Source organism: Globicephala melas, chromosome 2 (genome assembly GCF_963455315.2).
Source record: "Globicephala melas chromosome 2, mGloMel1.2, whole genome shotgun sequence".
NCBI lineage: Eukaryota > Metazoa > Chordata > Mammalia > Artiodactyla > Delphinidae > Globicephala > Globicephala melas.
The window spans coordinates 25435252-25452048 of NC_083315.2; the positions used below are offsets into that span (position 1 = coordinate 25435252).

The 16797-nt window shown below is 54.8% G+C and overlaps 1 non-coding gene across 1 annotated transcript; it reads right to left on the minus strand.

The window, feature by feature from the left end:
* Positions 1-2160: 2160 nt before the first annotated feature.
* Positions 2161-2264, minus strand: LOC115842344 (U6 spliceosomal RNA). Its single transcript, XR_004035224.1, has one exon. It is a non-coding gene; the product is annotated as a U6 spliceosomal RNA (small nuclear RNA).
* Between the last annotated feature and the right edge of the window lie 14533 nt (positions 2265-16797).

A 16797-nucleotide genomic window follows, 5' to 3' on the forward strand; every position in this document is an offset into this window, starting at 1 on the left:
TCCAACAAGAACCCTTCCTGATGGCAGCTCCTCCCCCACATGTGCCCCAGACGTCGGTTATTTACAGGACACCACCCAGACCCCGCGATGCTAAATGTATAGCAGCAGAGGCTGCATGTGTGATGGCTGAGGTCATGGTTATTCATTTTAGCTGTAAAGACATTTGGTTTATAAAACCCCAGTGACTCCACTGGGAGGGGCTTTCGGAGAAGAACAGCCCCCGAGTTCTCTTTCTGTCCCAGCACCGGTGGGATCAGCACTTACGTCACTGGCCCCCATTCAACGCTCTGGGGCCAAGGAAGGCCCTGGACTTGCTCTGGGCTATTTTGCCTTTTGGAGGAAGATGGTGTGAGCCACAGTGATTTACTACAGACTCAGCAAAAATGTGTCTGACGTGCTTGTGTCCCAAACAGAAGGCACAGAAATTGCTAAGAAATTACATGAGGGCTCAGAAACAGACATTTTGGGGCTCTGCAAGAGGCATTTGGACAAGTCCATTTCTGGAACCAGTTTTCTCATCTGTAATGTCAAAGTTGGGGTGGGGGGACCAGGCTATGTCTCGGTCCCTCTCCAGCCCTTACAGTGTGCAAGCCTGTGAGCGTGTTCTGTTGTGTATTACCAGGGTGTTTTTAATCCGCATGCCGCCTCTCCCAAGGTGGCTGCTTCCTGGAGGTCAGGGGCCATGACTGGGTGTACATGGCTATTCCTCTACCTCTTCTTGCCCCTGTGGGTTCAATACGCTTGAACTAAAGAGGTTAAGTGAGAGGCAGAGACGTTACTTAGAAGAATTTGAAATAAACCGCACGCCCCACACCGTGTCACAGGCACGCACCATGGAAAACGAAGGTGAAATGGGCCGTAACAGGCCATCCTACCTGGCAGGTAGAGGGCTTGCCTTTATGGATCCAAAGACGTCCAGGTCGATGGGTGACAAATAACGGCCATTATTCCCAAAAGGGAACTCTTTTCAACCCTCTGCACGTGAAAGAAGAATCACTGTCAGTGGGCGCCTTTTGAACACATCCAACAATAGCACAGACTAAGATAAACGTGCCCCAAATCTACGCTCTTTTTGGCAAGTTGCGATTTAGCAAAACCGTGCTCATGTAGAGAAAGACGCGTGGGACAAAGTGGTACCGTGGGTGAGGATACACGTGATTTACATTTTCTTCTGCTTGTTCATTTGTATTTTCTATATTTTTAACCACAAACGCAGATAAAGTATTTCAAGAAAAAATCTCAATCCCATTTAATCAGTAATTTAAGAATGATGGGGAGGTCCTGCCCCCCCACCCCCAGAGCAATGGGCTTCCTGCCGCCCCTAGGGACAGAACCACTTCACTCTTCCTCTTTCTTGGTTGGGGTTTGGGCAAGTCTACACACTCCCCTTATATCAGCAACTCATATAGGATCACAGGACTCCATCCTCTGTAACAGCCAGTCTTGTGGGACACCCACGGCATGGGTGGATTCTCTCTCCTTTCATAGCATTTCACTTCTGAATCAGTCTGTGGGCCCTGAACTCTATTCTTTCTTATGCCGTCCTTGCAGTATTTCAGGTCCATTTGTGAGCTCACCTCTCCAAATCTTCGAGCAGGTCCCTTGAGAGTGGTAATTGTGTCACCTCCCTCTTAAGTTTTCTTTCTTCTTCCCTCCCTCCCTCTGTCCCTCCCTCCCTTCCTTCCTCCCTTCCTCTCTTTTTTTCTCTTTCCTTCCTTCCTTTCTCTTTATTTCCTCCCTCTCTCCTTTCCTTTCTTCCTTCCTTCCTTTTCTTTCTTTCTTGCTTTCTTGTTTACTTGCTTGCTTTCTTTTGTTTTCTGGCTTTGTTGAGCTAAAATGGACGTATAACATTTTGTAAGTTTATGGTGTACAAAGTAGTGATTTTTTTTTTTTTTTTAATTTTTTTGCGGTACGTGGGCCTCTCACCGTTGTGGCCTCTCCCGCTGCGGAGCACAGGTTCTGGACGCACAGGCTCAATGACCATGGCTCACGGGGCCAGCCGCTCCGCGGCATGCGGGATCCTCCCGGACCGGGGCACGAACCCGCATCCCCTGAATTGGCAGGCGGACTCTCAACCACTGCGCCACCAGGGAAGCCCCAAAGTAGTGATTTTTATGCATATATAACAAAATCACTACCACAATAAGGTCAGTTACATCCAAAAACATGGAATGCCTCACAAATTTGTGTGTCCTCTTTGCTCAGGGGCCATGCTAATTGCCTCTGGATTGCTCCAATTTTAACACTTACATTATTTCTAGTGACCTAGCCTGGTGCTTCATATCTAATAAGCATCGAGAAATAAATGCAAAGTGCAATTGTGTTTGAACCACACTGACAGCATCCTGTCTGAATTCTGAGAATCTGTAAGTCAAGGACTTCAAGGCATCCCGATGAAGTTTGCCGAATGCAACAGAGAAAGAGGATGAGTTCTGAACATCAGGGCGTGACACCGTGAGCAGGCGAAACATGCAAGGAAAGGCCGTGAAACCTCCGTGGTCACGGGTCACTGCATTTGCCTTCTGGGTGGCTGAGGAGCAGTTGTGGCAGGTGTGGCCTGGAGGGGCTCCCAGAGCAGACCCTGATGGAAAGCACAGCCGTGGTCCTGCTGCCTCTGCCGTGTGTCTTTCCCGAGGTTCACCCAGCGGGAAACTTGGCCCAAAATCCTGTGACAAGCTCAGCTTCGGGCCGTGGTGACATCGGGCCTTGGAGGCTGTGAGTCCTGCACTGAGAGGATGCAGTCTGAGTCTCGGGCTCATTCCAGAGGCTACGTTTGCAGTGCTCTGTGCGTGCACAGGGCGCACAGGGGCCGAACGGCCTCCCCATCGCCGCTGGCCCATCTCTGGCTCATTCATCTCCTGCAGCTGTCGGCTGAGAACAACAGGTGAAAGCAGGCCCGGCCTATTGTCCTGGGAAGCCTTTAGCTACGCCTGTCACCCCCTCGCCTGGTGCAGACCTCCAGCTTAGAGTGGCTCAAGCTGGGAGGCCAGCTCTCTGCACGATTGTGACCCGGAAAGACCTCGTTCCAGACCCAGCCTCGAAAGTTCCCCACGTCTGGGCCTGGGAAGTTGTCCCGGGGCCTCTTGAGGGGTGGGGTGAAAGGCAGGGACAGGTGCAGGCCCTGATGGCTGCAGGTCCGAGAGTGCATTCCGCCTCCAGGCTGGGCCCCTGTCACCAGCAGGGTGGCCCAGGGCGCCTGGTGTTTCAGGTCCCCTCTGTCTGCCCATCTCCCCAAATCTTCAAGCGGGCCACTTGGGGTGGTCATTGTGTGTCTTCCTTTTAAGTTCTTCCTAATGGTTTAGTTGGGTACTTTATTGTATATATTAAACCTCAAGACAGAAAAGCAAAATGCAATTGTATTTGAACCACACTGCTAGCATCCTGTCTGAATTCTGAGAGACTATAAGATGAAGACTTCAGGGCATCAGGATAACTTTGCCAAATATGACAGAGGACCAACAAGGAAGACTGAAGGTCAGGACCCTAATGAGGAAGGTGGAGGGGTGGTGACAGATGGGAGGGGCCCTCAAGCCTGGGGGCGGGGTGGGCTGGGAGGAGTTTGGTCTAATCCCGGCCCCAGTTACAGTTCTGTCCTCCTGCAGCCATGGCTCCCGCCCGCCTCCTTGAGAGGGAAGGCCTCCTTGCCCTGCTCTGATGGCTCAGACACGCGTCACCTCTTTGTTACCTCATTACTGTTTTTCCTTCTCTTTTTTTGTGGCGGGGAGCTGTGAGTATGAGGAGAAACAGAGTCACAGTAGGTGGGAGACTTGGGAACAAGTTCTGGGGAAGGGGGGGCCCCCAGATCATGAGCACAATGATGGAAAGCACAGAAGGGTGGTGAGTCTCCGTACGGCGCCAGTCAAACTTGAAGCGAAACGTGTGCTTCCCAGCAAACTGGGGTTGTCTGCGTCAGAGGGTCAGCAGGCCCCTTCCATGGATGCACACGGCGGGGGGGCCCAAAAGCTGGGCATGGGAGGGTGGATTCGGGGCTGGGGTCTGCTCGCTGGGTGGGGGGCTTTCTCCTTCCATCCGGAGGGCTCCTTCTGGCTTCATCCTTGGTCTCTGCAGCCCAGCAGGCTGCGCCCCAGTCAGTCACAAATGAGGGTGGCGAGCCGGACAATTTCCCCGCAAACGCTACTCTTCCTGTGTTTGGAATTCTGGGCACCAGCCTCACTCCTCATGGAACCGCTTACAAAAATGCCATTTAATTAGGCTGCTAAGTCATCGAGAGGGCAGTGAGCAAGCGTCCCTTTATTGGATTTTCTAGCCTGGAGACTGTGGAGTCATCATTTTCCCCTCTTGCCTCTCTCTCCCACCTCCCCTGGTCCCTGCCTCTCTGCCTCATGGCCTGCACTCTGCTCAGGACCCTCGAGGCTGTTTCTTCCCTGCAGTCCAGCCAGACCACACCCAGACTGATCACCTGAGAACCCCACTTGGGCCCCCACCTTTTAAACCTTTGACGGTCGCCCACCGGCCACGGGACTAGGACTAAGCCCCTTACCCTCAGCTTTCAGACAGGTTCCTTCATCTGCCTGATCCTCCAAAGACCCCCGGGAGGAGACCTCGACCCCCCACGAGGTGTGTTCCTCCTTTCCCGCCTGGCCTGCTGTCCACACCCCCGTGCCGCGACGGGGGTCTGAGTTCAGTTCAACCTCAAATCCCCCTCAAGTCTGGCCAGCCTTGGGCACTGTGGTGTCCCTGTCTGGAACTCTTATTGTAGAGAGGCTTTTGTGGTTCTTACCACTGGTTGTGTTGTAATGTCATTCACCTTTTTACTCACATATTCTATCCAGCTAGATGAAAACCCCATTTGGTCAAGGATGTCTCATACGATTGAACGTCGGGACATCTGTGTAATCGTTTCTCAATCGAGTCAGTAGACTCTGAATTATCAGCACAAAGCATCTCAGGGTGGGGGGCTGGGTGCTGGGGCAGCAGGAGTTGTCGCGGGTAGGGGGCTGCAGCACAAGACCCTCTACCCCTGGACTGTTCTCTGTGGCTACTGTGTCTAGGGACCTCCATGAACCCAGAGCAGGGCTGCGTGTGTGGTCGGCCACAGGCTTCAGCCCGTGGATGGGAACCACCCGCAGCTCTGGTGATGGCCCTCCAGGACAGACTTGCGGTGGCCACTGACTTGGGACATCTGGGACTTGCCTGCAGTCTGGAGTCCCGTGGATGCCCCCTTCCCTCCCAGTGCCCCTCCCCCTTCCTTCTGCTCCCATGCCAGCTGACCCAGCTTCCCTGAGCCATCATCCCCATCATTTCCCAGCACAGTGCCGCCGGGTCAGCACGCCATCTTGGGGGAGCCCTCCCAGCAGCCCAATAAACTGGCTTCAAAATAGCTTCACTAAGCCCACTGGGGACACCCAGTCTCCCTGGCTCCCAGTCCCCCAGTCCTCCATCACCCGGTCCCAGTTGTGCTCGTGGAGGTGCTGTCACTCAACATCCTGGAGTGCAGGTCTATTATTAGGCAGCTCCCAGTGCATGCCAGCACCCACACTCCCAGGTCCCTCAGGTCCACCATCTGGCTGCCAGTGGCTGCATGTCCCTGGGTTTTTTGTTTGTTTGTTTGTTTGCGGTATGCGGGCCTCCTACCGCTGTGGCCTCTCCTGTTGCGGAGCACAGGCTCCGGACGCGCAGGCTCAGCGGCCGTGGCTCACGGGCCCAGCCGCTCCGCAGCATGTGGGATCTTCCCGGACCGGGGCACAAACCCGTGTCGCCTGCATCGGCAGGTGGACTCCCAACCACTGCGCCACCAGGGAAGCCCATCCCTGGGTTTTCTTAAGGAAAGGCGGCTCTGGCCAGGAGCGTCCTGGGGGTGACCAGGTGACGGTGTCCGGAAAGAGGAAATGCTTGCTAAGTCTGGGTGGGCTCTCCTTGGAGAGGGTAAGGGGAAAATGGGGGCTGGTGGTCACTGGGTCCTGGCCGCAACGCCTGCCTTTACTTCCAGGACACAGGGTTCTTTCTGCAGGGCTGGGACCCGGGGGAGGCAGGCAGGGCATCCTGCCCCTAATTCAAGGAGGAGCTCAGTCTCAAGTCTGTGCAATCCCTCGCCTCATTTCCCTCCCCCCTGCCTGGTACCATGCTCCACAGCAGAGGGGTAAAGAGAAAAGTACGGGCTTGGGGTGCCATTCCACTGATCACTTCTCTGGCCCTGAGTTTTCTCATCTGTAGAATGGACGTAATGAAGCCCCAGCCCATCTGCTTTGCGGGGTTGCTGGGATCACATATCCTCACGTGTGATGGGGTGATACTCGGAACGCCCTGCAGCCTGCTAGCCGATCGACTGGATGGCAAACGTCCCTTCCTGCCTTGCCCTTGGGTCACACATCTGTCCTCACCTGCCACCTTGTTGGCACGTGGGAAGAGACCTCGCACCCACAGTAGGAGTGGGCTCCGATCTGTGTGCTCTTCAGTGCAGACCTCGTGCTGTAAACCCCAGGCTTCCCAGAGCAAAACTCCCCTTGTGCTCAGAGGCTCCCAGCAGTGGGGAGGGGAGTAAACCTCACCAGGGCTGGGGAGAGGCATGCCCCCTGCCCCATGTGACACGGGTGAGAGCCATCATTCTTCTACAGACCTGCGGGCAGGTACGGGTGTGGCCTCTGCTCACACCAGGCGGGTGCCACTCGTGAGAGTTCTCCCCCAGCGTGGCAGCGGCAGCCGCCCAGCCCCAGGGCTCAGGCCATGCGAGCTGCTGGGGTTGTGACTGGGAGCTCAGCCTTGTCCCTCCCAGCTCAGCCTCCAGCTCCAATGAGAGAGACCGGGCCCTCCCTGAGCTGCAGCTCCGGCGGGGACTCCAGGGGCATCTGGGGGCTCTTGCCCGGTGAGGCTCCAACAAGCCTGCCCGGGGGCCTGGAAGGAAGGCTGTCTGTGCTCGCTGCAAGACTTCCTCCAAGAACAATGGAAGAGAAGATGCCGTCTTCCGCTGGGGAAGCTGGACGGAGTGTGGTGGCTACAGGTCTCCGAGGGGTCAAGTGAGTGCTGCCGGGAAGCCGCCTCCCTTGGAGGAGCGGGCATCACGAGACTGCCCTACCCGGGCCCGACCCTCACCCCTTAGGGCATTTGGGCAGCGGCTCCAGCAGGGAGGAGCTGCTTCTCCTGCTTCCTGGGGCCGCGGTTGCTCAAGGCGGATGGGTGGCAGGGCGGGTAAATGGCTCTTCCGGGTCAACAGCTTTCAGCATTATCACAAGTCATCTCTGACCACCTTCACTATAAGATCTTTTTATGAAGACACTGTCTCCGCCTTCTAGAAGATCCCAGGCTACTTACAGACAACTCAGAAAGCATGGCAGGACGGGAGGCAGCACAAGACCAGGGACCCTGGAGCTCGCTGCCCCAGTTTGAATCCTAACTCAGCACCTGAGTTAGGCACCTGAGGCACGTATGGAACTTCTCCAGGCCAAGGTTCCCCCCAGCCCTGCCCCCAGCACATGGGGATGAAGACAAAGCGTCTACTTTACAGAGCTGTTATGAGGGTTAAAGGGGTCACTGTTTGCAAAGCCCTTAAAAGAGCACCCGCATCACACACTCCAGTGTTGGCAAAGTAAATAACCTACAACTATGTAAAGGGCCACAGGTGGCCACGACGAACGGGTTTGTAGAACGGGTTTGTAGTGGGGGAGACGGTATTCCGGTTTTAAGACGCAGCTTAGTTTCAGTTGCTTCGCATTTGGTTTGGGTTTGGGGAAAGGCACATAGGCAGGAAGGCGGTTCCCAAACAGAGAATTTGACAAGCAGTTAAAGACACGGCCTCCTTGCCGGGGAGCCAGTCTCCGGGACAGAGGCCTGCACTGTCGAAAGGCACTGTGTAAATAACTTACTTACTTCTCTCACCAGTGCGGGTGACAGCTCCCGAAATCAACATCGATGAGACAGGAGGGAAGGGGGCAGGGCACGACCTTCAAAAGAATGACACAGCCGGTGAGGTTATGACATAAACTGGTCAGAACCCATTAGGCCCAAGACGGCAGAAGATTTGACTTCCAGTGGACCTTGAACCTGGATATATGATTATTGTAATGGTATCAGGGCGACCAGGAGTTCGGAAGTTGAGTTGTCCAAACACATTGAGGCTGGCCAGCCGTTCAGAGTCTAGGGCCCTCCAGGCAAAAGCAACTCGTCAACCTTTTAAAAGCACGCAGCTGAGTCACTAACACCAGTAGCAACGACTTAGAAACATTTACTAGTGCTTTATCCGGAGTGACGGGCTCAAAGCACGATGAAATCCTAGGAACGTTATCTCCATCGTATAGATGAGGCAACTGACACACAGAGAGATGAATAACTTTTTCAAGGACACACAGCTTATAAATACTAGAGTTAAGGTCCAAACCCAGTGAGTTTAACCACACCATTAAACAGCTCCTGGGTTACACAATCACTTACATTCTAAATGCAATACTGGAACCTGCATTCAAACGACATCGGTCACCTTAACGTCCAAGATCCACACACCTTCCCTGAGGGATTCCCAGCTTCTAGGCAGTGGAGGGGAGCAGGCGATGCGCCAGCACACAGGTGTGTTCTGGTCACATCTGCTTTCCAAGATGTCTTGTTCCTACCTGCTCACACGGGGTTTGTGAGTGACTAGAACCCTCCAGACGATTTCTGGGCAGTCAAACTTCCCCCATAAGGTATTGCTTAAAATGATTGGTTTGGGCCCATGATTCTAAGGTAATGAAGTCTCCTTTACCAGTTCAGTCCTCTGAAGCCCATTAGCTCTGCCTTGTAGCTTGGTATTCTCTGTGGATCTGAACAGCATGATTTCATTCTGGTCTCTGATGAAACAGCAAAGGAACAGGCTAGGGAGAAGACACTTTCTTCAGCTGCCGTTACTTCATCAACTACAGACCGGCGCCTGTGGACCCTCCTGCTCACTGATCCAAAGGGTGTTCTCAGAAAGGTCCTCACCCCGCCACCCCACCCCGGGGTCTTCTCCCCCAGCTGCACTGCTTTGTGGCCCTCTCTTTACCTTTCCTCCCAGATCCTGTTCCTGCACTTGGGGGGTGTCCTCGGGGACAGGTTCTGAAACCAGAGCTGCTGCATTCCCTCCCGTATTGTCTTCAAAGCCAGGGGAGCGAACAAGCCTGCCTGAGATTCACATTACAGCCGGGGCTTTGGAAGGCCAGGGGCCAGCGGCAGCCGTTGCCAAAGCAACCAGGGGTGCAGAAAAGACCAGAGGCTCTGGCCTGGCCTCCAGGGGTCAAGGAGTGGAGGGGAGGGCCAAGGGTCGGGCCCAGGTCCACTGTTTAGGAGCAAGTGTCCCAAATGTCAACCGAGGGTCCCTCTGCCTGCTAAGGATGACCAGCGCCCCCCGCAGCGAGCACCCTGCTGCATCCCACCGACAGGTGTTCCTGAGTATCTGCCACATCAGGGGTCCACCTGGCCCTGCAGAGCCCTTCCTTTTGTACACATCCTCCCTCCCACCCGCCCGTCTTCAGTCCCATCCTCCCCTTCTCTCTTCCTCTGTTGGGACTCCTTTTTCCCTCCTTTCCCAGGTATGAGAACATGAGCATCGAAAGACTGAAACAGTAAGACATAAATTTAAATTCAGATGAAAACAAGGCCTGGGGAGGGATGGATGGTGGCCACCTGGGCAGGTTCACCCTGTAGCCTTAGCACCTCGACCTCCGAAGGGCCAGTCCCACCAACGTTGGAACCAGCGATCGGTGGGATCACCCCCGTGAGGACCCCTCGATAGTGTCCTCCCTGGAGAATCAGAGGGGCTTTGCCCTTTGAAGACCTTGAGAGACGTGGCCCTTCCTTCGCTCCCTGGGCCCCTCCGGCCCATCCCGAGCAGCCGTATCTCGGGAGGCAGCCTTCATGCGTGTCCAGCCCCAGCTCTTTTACCTTCTGGAAGAGGAAAATGCTGTAGGTCCAGGTACTTATGGAGCCCCTTCGCCTGAGCACAGGTTTAAACCAGGGCTCACTTCTTCAGGTGCTCTCTGCTTCATTCCCACCACCCTGCAGGCTCGTTTCTAATTCCTTGATTTTGTAATAGTTCTTTGGGTTAACTTTGTCTTTCTCAAAATATCCTGATCAGAGGAATCACGCAGAAGTGGAAATGGAGGGTCAGAGAAGGCTTTTCAAGAGTCAGGGTCATCCCAGTGAGGCCGCGGTGGCAGGTGTCGTGCAGAAGGCAGGCGTGGGAAGGGGATGCCCGTGGTGTCTGTCTTGATGGCGGGCCGGCCTCCTGCCGCCAGGGGGGTGTGGAGGGACGCCTGGCATCAGGAGGAAGTGTCTGAGAGTCCACCTTGTTGGCTGTGTGTCTGGACGTGCCTTGAGAGTCTACAAAGCATTGTTTTTATGGTCACAGGACGTTTACGACCATCCACAGAACAGCAGGTGCTGGTGAGCTCATGGCTGGGCACGCTGCCCGCACACTTTGGACCTGAGACCATGTCGGTCATTAACCAGGCGGCCCTCCTAGTGGGAGGCACAGGGGATGTGACAGCAAGAGCCTAACCAGGCCCGTGTGACCTGGGGCCAGCCTCCCGTCCTTTGCCTCCGTTTCCTCGTGTGTGACGCGGACGGCAGCAGGCCTGGCCTCGCAGGGCCACTGAGGGGAGTGGGTGAGTGAACAGCTGGGCCCGCCAGCCCCTGGTCGTTCTTAGTTCCCTGGAACATTCTAAGTGCTGGGCACTCTTATCATTACAAAGGTCAGAATCCTGGACTCCAGCTTGTTTCTGACTCTCGCCCGGCTGGACGGCACCCCCGACAACCTCTGAGCACCCCAGTCTTCTCCAAAGTCCCCGCGGTCCTTTATGCTGAGCTGGGACTGCTCCAGAGCAGCCTTCCCTGGCGGCCTCAACCGGGCATCCGCTCAAGCGGGCGGGCCCAGCCTCCTGCCCGCTGCCCCCTCCTCTGCAGCAGGCGTGGGCAGCCAGGAGTTTTGCACGTTAGTGTCAGATCATGAAGTCCCAGTACATTTGTCAGGCCCAGGAACGCTGTGTGCGGCCTGCTCCAGAAGGAGCAGCTGCGTTTTGTCCCCAGCCTCCTGCAGGCTGGCCTCGGCTCTGGGAGGAGGAGCCGCCTGGGCTGAGTGGGGCAGGTTGGGCACTGCAGTAAGTCTGCAGGCGGGATGTTGTTCTGGAAGAGATGGGCACGGTGTTGGGGGCCTCTGAGGCCTGGCGGAGGCTGGATGTGCCGCTGGGAGCGATGGAACGGCCCGGATGTACCACCCAAAGCCAGTCACCAGGAGCCCCTGGTCCTCAACCACACCCATCTCCCAGGGCTCTTATGAGCATTTTCTGCACAGAAAACCCTTAGCACAGGTCCTGACAGGTCGAATGAACACTCATTAATTTCCCATCTTTCCAACGGAAGACCCAACCACGCTGACTTAAACATATACCAACGTAGTCCACCGGCCTCCAAGCCCTTTCCCTCCCTGGCTGGCCTCTGTAAAGTACCCATCACGTGTGGAACAGTCTCAGATGGAGTGTGTTCCTCATGAGGGAGGGGCCCAGGGCAGTGTTGTGCATCTCAGTTTATGCTTTGGCTTTTAACCTAGCCACTTGCCCGGCGCAGGGTTTCTCTCTCCCTGCGTCTCATTTCTGTTGGGGGGCGCCTGGCCTCAGGCTCTGTCCTTGTTGAAACCATGTTTGCAAGGCCTCAGAATGACTCAGACGTCAGTCATCCGCTTGCCCTCGGCGATGTGTTTAATCTCCCTGAATTTTGGGTTTCTCATGCTGTAATGCAGACGGTGTGGTCAAGGTGACCAGGTCCGGGGTTTGTGGGTGTGAAAGCCACGTGAATAAGGGCTCCGAGAGCATGTACCCAGGAGGAGGCCCGGGGAACCTGTGAGTGCCCTGAGGAGAAGGAACCAACCCCGCAGGGAGGCCCAGAGCCACCCTCTTCAGTGTCAGGGCTGCAAAGAGCTTGTGGCTTTGGGATCCTGGTCCTTCTGAGGCCCAGCTCACCCAGGGAGGTGTGATTATCGGTTCAGAGGCCTGCAAAGTGCAAAGGTGGCCATGACAGGGCGGGGAGAGGGCTAACAAGGCCCCTTGAGCCTGGGAGCCCTGGAGGCGCCGCACACACTCGGAGCTCCCGCCAGCTCAAGGCCAAGGCCACCGGGCAGCAACTCAGCAGGTGTGAGTCCTGCAACCAGGGAGGCCACCGCAAGCTCTGTCCTTACCAAGTCCATGGCCCGAGGCCCAAGGCCCAAGGCAGGAGAAAGAGGACACACAGATGGGACTGCTTTCAGCTCTGTGGTCACTCCCCTGTCCCTGTCCGCCACCCAGAATCTACTGTCCAGGCTGCGTTCCTCCAACTGCAGAGTTTCTGAACCCCACTCCTGGGCCCCGGGTGTGGAAGAGGTATGAGCAGGTGTGCCCACCTCCACGGGTGTGCAGGCAGGAGCGGCCCTTCTCCTTTGCTCCTGGATCCCACAGGGCTGGTGGAAACTTGGCCCCAGTCATGGTCACGGCTAGATTTCCTCTTCCTCTGCTTTCAAAATCCCAGACACAGTGAGCATTCCATATGTTGTGTGAATAGATATCAAATTTATAAAAAAAAAATCTTGTGTCAATAACTTTGGCTCCCTGACCTTGTCCCCATCCACCTAAAGAGGGTTCTAACCCCCGTGCATGGCACACATTAGGTGCTTACTAGATACTTGTTGAACAACTCCTGCTGCAAGAATTCTCCCCTCCAGCCCTGCCACCTGAGGAGTGGCAGCTACACGATCCACGTCCCCCGGGGTCCTGAGAACAGAGGCCGTGACTCAGGAGCACAGGGCCCTCACGACAAGGCCCTGGGCCGTTGTACTGGAGGGACCTGGGCCTGGCAGTGTCCACGTGGGAGGGTGCACGTTCCCACCTGGCATGCACCCCACCCACAAGCACAAACACGCATTTGCATAAACGCGTGAGGTGTGAGCCGCGTCCTTATTGGTCAATAGAACTTTATCCACAGAGTGATGGGCTCCGTGCAAGCCCTTCACTTGCTGAGCCTCAGCCCTACTGTCCAGACCACTGGTAGAACTGCGATGCCCCACGCCCCCTCCCCAGGTCAGACAGAGGCAAGAATGTCCAGGCTCTGCTCCCCTGTTCACATGGAGAGGAGGGGTTGCAGAACAGGGTTGTCCCCTAGTGATCACGGCAAATAATTCCACAGACACACGGAACCGATCTAACCCCGGACTAAAGGGGAGGGGGCTTGCAGATGCTCATTTCCCCTCCAGAAGCCCAGCTCACACTGAGGACTTCCCGTCTTTTGGGAAGATTTGTGATCGTGGTAACACGTTAAAGAGTGGATGTCCCTTTACAGCAGATAACCATCCTTTAAAGATGAATAAGCAAGCTCATTTGAGGGGCAGATGGCCTCACAACAGTTTTTCTAGAGCTAATTCGGAGGCTCTGCTCCAGACCTTTTCTGACTTCTTCCCTCTTTTCCATCAAAGCACACCCACCAGGTGCCTGTGCTTGGTAATGGGTGCCATGGAGGAAAGGGAAGATGGACTGGAGAAATGAGTGCTGGGTAACCATTAGCTTAACAGGTTCTATCTTCCCTGGCAAAATTATTTGTGATCCCATTAAAATACTTATGTTGCCATCAAGCTTTTGAACTGGTGATCTTCACGTTGGAAATGTCAGGTCTTAAGGCTGCTGGAGAAGGGACTTTGGGAAGGTGGGCTTCTGAGATTACAATAGTTGTTATTTCATTCAACCAACCAACTGATCAACAACAACCCAACATTGATTGAATACCCACTGTGTGCACAGACATCTGCAAGGCAAAGCTCAACATCACACCTGGGCAGGTGAGACCCCAGGTGGGACTGGATAGGAATCAGGGCTATCGTTAGGGTGTGGAGCTCAGGATGGGGTGTCTGTGCTCAAGCACTACTTGAAGTCGGTTCAGATTGGTTGAGATTCTTTGAAGATTCCACTTTAAGGCACCTTAAATGGGCCCTTTCTAAAGGGGCCCCTGACAATGTAATTGTCACAGACTTGGAGTCCCACTGTCACGCCTGACTCTGGGGTCCACGTTTAGGTACACAAGATGGTTGTTCACTTTCTGTGCCTCAGTTTCCTCACCTGTCAGTAGGATTGTTCTGTGGATTGAATGAGATAGTGAATACAGAATGCTTAGAGAAAGACCTGGTATATGATAACTGTTAGCTCTTATTACCACCAGATTGTTGCCAACTGAGTGTAGAATTTACAAGGAGGTGGGCACCGTCCGTGCCAGTGGGCAGGCTACAAAGCACATCTCTGGACGACAGGGCTCCGCAGAGAAAAGCACAGCTGCTCTGGGGGTCACATGCTGGGACTTGAGGACAGTTGCCAGCTGTGTGACCTTGAGCAAATCACCTCCCCTCTTGGGGTTTTCATTTCTCGGCCGAAGGCAGAGTCAAAGGCCTTCCTTGCTTACCTCACACTCAGTAGCAAAATGAAATGAGGGGCTACACAGCTGTGAATCGTCCTCAACACCCTGCTTTTTTTAAAAAAAAATTAATTATGTATTTTTTTTTGGCTGCGTTGGGTCTTCTTTGCTGCTCGCGGGCTTTCTCTAGTTGCGGCGAGCGGGGGCTACTCTTCATTGTGGTGCACAGGTGTCTCATTGCGGTGGCTTCTCTTGTTGCGGAGCACGGGCTTGAGGTGTGCGGGCTTCAGTAGTTGCGGCTCACGAGCTCTAGAGCACAGGCTCCGTAGCTGTGGTGCACGGGCTTAGTTGCTCTGCGGTACGTGGGATCTTCCCGGACCAGGGCTTGAATCCGTGTCCCCTGCACTGGCAGGCGGATTCTTAACCACTGCGCCACCAGGGAAGTCCTGCTCATCACCCTGCTTCTAGGAGCCTGGAGCGACTCACCCAGGCAGGTGGGGGCCACGTTCTCTCCTGCTCAGGCCCCGAAACTTCCGCAGTGGGTGTCCTTCCTGGGCAAGCCAAGCTCTAAGCTGTTAGCTGGCAGGTGTTGATCTGACTCAGTCAGAGAAAAGGGAAAGAGAGGAGAGAAAGGCGGGAACAGTGCAGGCAGGTATCTCTCTCTCCCTCCTTCATCTCCCTCCTTTCTTCCTGGCGTTCTCTCTTCATCTCTCTTTCTTTCTTCTTTCTTTCTCACTTTTCCTCTTTCCTTTTTAATCACTTCCTTTCTGATTAAAGGAATTGTATCAGACACCACCTGGGCACATCTTCTCACTCTGGGTAACAAACACTTGACCTTCTGTTTTGGAGCTGAAAGGCATTCTGAGCTGTTCAGAAAGGGACACAGGCAGGACTTTTGATGGGTCCCTGGGAAAGCGAGGCAGCGGCTGTGTCCCTTCTGGGGGAAACCCACGGGGCGGTGCAGCGTGCGGCACAGGGACAATGAGTGTCCCTCTCGGTGGGGATCAAGCAGGCTCGCCAGCATGAACAGACTGGGACATGTGGGCATCAGCCTGGTGCCCTGATGAGGCTTCCTGGCCTCTGACCGTCGCCTGGCGGAAACCGATGTGATTCTCCAGATCTGATGCCTTATCTCAGGTCCCTCGGATGTGCCCACCCCGCTCCCCATCCTTCAGACCATGACTGTCATCCAGTCCTCCCGGGAGGTGAGTGGCCCCGGCTTTCCTCTAGAGTCTCCCCAGCCTGTCGTGAGGGGTGAGCTCTACCCACTTCCTCATGTGCCACCCCCTCCGATCATCAAAGAGCCTCTTCTGGAGGCAAGCCTCCTCTTGGAATCCGAAGTTCCGGCTCTCCAACTGAAGATTCCGGGATGGGCACTGGTGGCTTATCAGGAAGTGAGAAATGGGTCCAGAGCCCTTCTTCCTTTTTGCTTTCTTGTATGAAACCTGAACACGCTTTGAGGCAAAGTGGGCAACTCTGACTCGGTGGAGAATCTTGTGCAAAGGGACTCAGGGGAAACAGAAGAAAGACAGACATTTCAGGACAGTATCTCATGATGGGGAGCAAAGTTGCCATCTGGTGATGTCATCACCCCCCCCCCTCATAATCTTACTACAGCAGGAGAGAGGCGTGTATGTGTTCCCCTCTCATCTGCATAGGAAACGTGCTCACTTGGGCACCTGAGGGCTTTCAGGATTTGGCGGCCATGCCCCACTCTTTTGTGACTTCGTCTCGGCATTTCCCTGTGGACCCTTGGAAATTCTCAGCAGTGGAGGGGTGGGGTGGGTGGCATTTCTCACAGGCTGAGGGCCTGCCTGAGCAGACAGAGGCAGAGCAAATACATTTGGTTCTTACTTGGGATCCCACCTGAACCCAAAGACCCATGAGGAAGGTCAAAGTTAACATCAAAAGCCAAGCTCCTGGGCACCCCCTGCAGTCCTGACCCTCCCTCACACCGGTGTTCCCCATCCCAGTAACTGACAGCTCCAACTTTCAGTTGTTCTGGTCAGAAAACTTAGAGACCCTGATCCCTTGCTCTTCCTCTCCCTACGTTCAGTCCTCCAGCACATTCGGCCAGCTCTCCCTTCCAAATATGTCATGAATATGACCACCTATTGCAATCTCCACTGTCGATCATTAGTAGCCTCCCAGAGGGCCTCTCTGCTTCTAGAACGGAAGGTCAAGTCCTTGTTACCCAGAGTGAGATGTGCCCAGGTGTCTGATACAATTACTTTTATCAGGAAAGACGTAATTAAAAAGGAAAGAGGAAGGTATTTCCCTGGTGGTCCAGTGGCTAAGACTCCTTGCTCCCAATGCAGGGAATGCAATCCCGGGTTCGATCCCTGGTCAGGGAACTCGATCCCACATGCCGCAACAAGAGCTCGCATGCCGTAACTAAAGATCCTGCATGCTGCAACGAAGATCCTGCATGCTGCAACTAAGACCCGGCGCAGCCAAAGAAACAAATAA